We start from the raw sequence: 3,615 nt of genomic DNA, 5'->3' as shown, positions 1-3,615 counted from the left end.
TCTTTAGAAAGTGCGGGTATAATAAACCCTCCTTCCTTCTTCAAAGGCTAAGCAAATAATGATAGAACATAAGAGACTTCCCTCCAACAGAATCACCTGACCAGAATTACTGCCCAAACAGGTTTTGATCCAAAAATAGAACTTCAAGACAAGCCAAACACTACCCAAATACATTTATAAACTCAGGGCAAGTCTCAAAAGTTAAAAATACCACATTATACTGAACTTCAAAAGTAATGAAACAAACACATTTATTAACAAATTAATTGATTAAAACACATATATAACAAATGCAACAACATATTTTAAGTGTTACTCTTTTACTCAACAATAAAAACTATCAAAATTATGTATGAATTGCCTTGTTTCATTTTTTTCTTGTATTTTAGCTCTTTCTCATGGTCGTTCTGACTTTTAGCTTTTCATATGAGACAACTCTATGTAATTCACGCATCGTATTAATTTGAACATGACGCTGGTATCAATTGAAATATACAATGGTAATATGACGGTAGAAAATACAATCGGAAAAATAAGGTAGATTTCTCTTCTGAATGTATGGCCGACGATGAAATGGACAACCATGCATTGAATTAATTCCTGTTTGACACAAACTACCAAAGTCCATGGTCCATGCAGCTAAACTAGCTGCTTTTGTTTGTGATGTCAACATTCTTTCCATTGCTCCATAGATAACAAATTCTAAAATAAATAATTGATCGGGTGTAAATATAAACATGTTCTCAGTGTGACATCCATTTTTTCCAATGAATAGCATCATGCATTTGCATCTTTGTGGTTGTATCAGAATATTATGTAAAACCATGTTTTCTATATTTATAAACAAGTCCTATGAAATCAGTAAGTTGCGTACAGAACCTTTAGATTAATACAGGATTTATTTTCATCAAATTGATCAAAGTTTTGCTTTAAATCAAGAATTATAAACAAGTGACTTACAGAATGCTGTAAAATAGTCCGTAAATGGCTGTAAGACGTCTTCCATCTGTCATATCACACATTGTGACGTTCAAAATCCCACAATGTCATTACGAATTCACAGTTTGTAATAACTTATAGTACTTAATATGTATGAAAATAAAATGTGTAAACATTTCAAACGTTCGACAAGGGTATGTTTTAACGAATAATTTGTGATTTGCTTGTTACTGTTTGGCATCTTTTCTGATGAGAGGATGAGAGTGTAATAATTATCAAGTTAATCAACAGTATTGAAACACTAAACAAGTTTTGTCCTTTTTTTCAGTTGTTTTATTTTTAATTTAAATGAACCTTCCTTCTTTGTAGAATAAAGATCTCATTATAAAGTTAAACATAGCAATTAAAAACAATGTAAATTATACGGGGTATGAAAACTGTCCTATGCAATTTGCAAGATCTGTCAGCATCATCTAACAAGTGTTGTACAAACTCTGGCATATTTTTGCTAAAACTAAGTATGCTTGACGTTGCTCACGACAAAATAAACCGCGTTACATTTATCTATTCTGTTTTAATAAAAGGTATTCATATTTTTTTTTCATACATGTATTAATAATGTTCAATTCCGGTATTGCATAAACTTCATTTTACACTGATGTAATGGCGGACGTGCGCTGATAGACCACATTTATTTAAGGCACCACGTATTTTCAAAGACATACCTTCATTGAATCTTGACGTATGTGTATAATCGTTCCTGCTAGATGTTTGCTTTATCAACCTACTTGTAGATGTTTCAGTCTGTGTATGATTCCCTTGACAACCCTCTACATGGTTACAATCTTTGACGTTACAATCACAGGTATTCCGACATCGTTGACCATAGGTTGGGTATTCACATCGAACAGAACAGTTCGTTCCAAAATATCCTGGTGGACATTCTAAATCATCAATAAAATGTTATATAGTTATGTTAAATGGTATTGTTTTGTAATTTAGAATGCTAGATTTAAAAAAGATTATACGTAACCTTAGTGTTTTACACGATAGTTCTTTTTGCTCCCTTAGAATTACAACGAAATTAATATTCTACTGGAAAACATTCTTCACGTTTGTTAATTCAAAATATACTCTTTTCTTCTTAATGAATTTATATGTATTTAGAACCATTTACCTTTACATACTCCATTATCCCAATAATAGTGCGTGCAACAGAGAGACCTTCAATAACATGTAATTGTTTAAATAAAAAAATTCAAATACACTATGGATATAAATCAGTATATATACAAATATGTTTGTGTTAATATCAAATCAATTAACGTATACTTACTGTTTGTTTTCACTTTTTTCATTACTACAATCCTGTGTCGTAAATGTCACTAATATGCTTAAAACCCACAAAATACAACGCATTGTAAGGTAATCCGTTTTTTAAAACACATGAACAAACTTACTAGCAATCAGGGGTTCCTTACCTGGAAATGTCCGTATTTACAAATCATGAAGTCATTATAAAATATAACCCGGAAAAAACTATATAATTGGTCAATTTTCAACTATTAAAAGGAACACAATTAATTTAGTTTTGAAGGAGTTCGTTCATGTACATGTGTTAGCTTGTATCGGATATCCAAATAAAATATTGGAAATGCCGGAATTGTTCAAGACTTCAAAGCATATTTCATTCTTATAAATATTTTTCATACTCACAAAACCGATTTAGAAATAATTTTCATGCAATTATCTATTATAAGTAAAATTAATTTTATTGTGAAAGAGAATGATGTTGAAGAGACAAAGCCTTACAAGGCAATGAAACATTGCCCGAGTGAACTCATCAATTTTATATTAGCATGGTTTGATCATGTTAACCGTCATGAGATAGTTTCCACAACCTAAAAAGCCGACCATCTCTTCACAGATATGACGGTTAAGGATAAGTAAAACATACGCACATACCAGGATTTACAGCACAACCAATTCAAGCCCTACAGCGCTCATAAACCACCTGAATATAGCTGGGACATCAACACTCGCCAGATTTTTAAAAACTAAACCTAGTGATTATATCCTAAATCGTTAATAATGTAAAATGATATTTTTAATCAAAGAAAAACATTAATCTCCATTTATGTATATAGATGTTTGATCCTCAGAAATTCTGCATGGTTAACTGGACATTTTGGAACGAACTATACTACACCATGCCACTATCCTTACTATCGTAAATTGTGCAAGGAAGTGTGTCAATGTAATGCTACAGATTGTGATCATGTCTTTGGATGTCAAAAACAATAATTCAGAGATTGAAACAGTAACAATTTGGAACAATTTCAAACAACATTTGGTTAATGCACGAAATGAAATTATAAATTACACGAAGTGTTGATGATATTATCATTATGTGAATTGTGCAATATCTTATTTATGGAAATAATGTATAATATCCTACTGATGGAAATCTAAGTGTTCTTTACTAACATTATAACAGTGTTTATTTTGATAACGCTTTTTCTTAAAATCAAGACTTATAGACAACTGACTTATAATATGTGGTAGAATAGTCTGTAAAAGACTGTGAGTGGTCTCCGCGATATGCCATCTCTGTTAGATAATGTGACTGGCAAAGTCCCGTTATGTCATTAAGGATGCACAGTTTATAGATATTTT

The 3,615-nt window shown here is 31.1% G+C and overlaps 1 long non-coding RNA gene across 1 annotated transcript; it reads right to left on the bottom strand.

The window, feature by feature from the left end:
* Positions 1-364: 364 nt before the first annotated feature.
* On the bottom strand, positions 365-2,457 carry LOC136272428 (uncharacterized). Its single transcript, XR_010710434.1, has 3 exons — positions 2,276-2,457; positions 2,117-2,163; positions 365-1,883 (listed from the first exon to the last, which is right to left on the bottom strand). It is a non-coding gene; the product is annotated as an uncharacterized lncRNA (long non-coding RNA).
* Between the last annotated feature and the right edge of the window lie 1,158 nt (positions 2,458-3,615).

Source organism: Magallana gigas, chromosome 2 (genome assembly GCF_963853765.1).
Source record: "Magallana gigas chromosome 2, xbMagGiga1.1, whole genome shotgun sequence".
Classification (NCBI taxonomy): Eukaryota; Metazoa; Mollusca; class Bivalvia; order Ostreida; family Ostreidae; genus Magallana; species Magallana gigas.
This window is presented reverse-complemented; position numbering and strand designations above follow the sequence as displayed.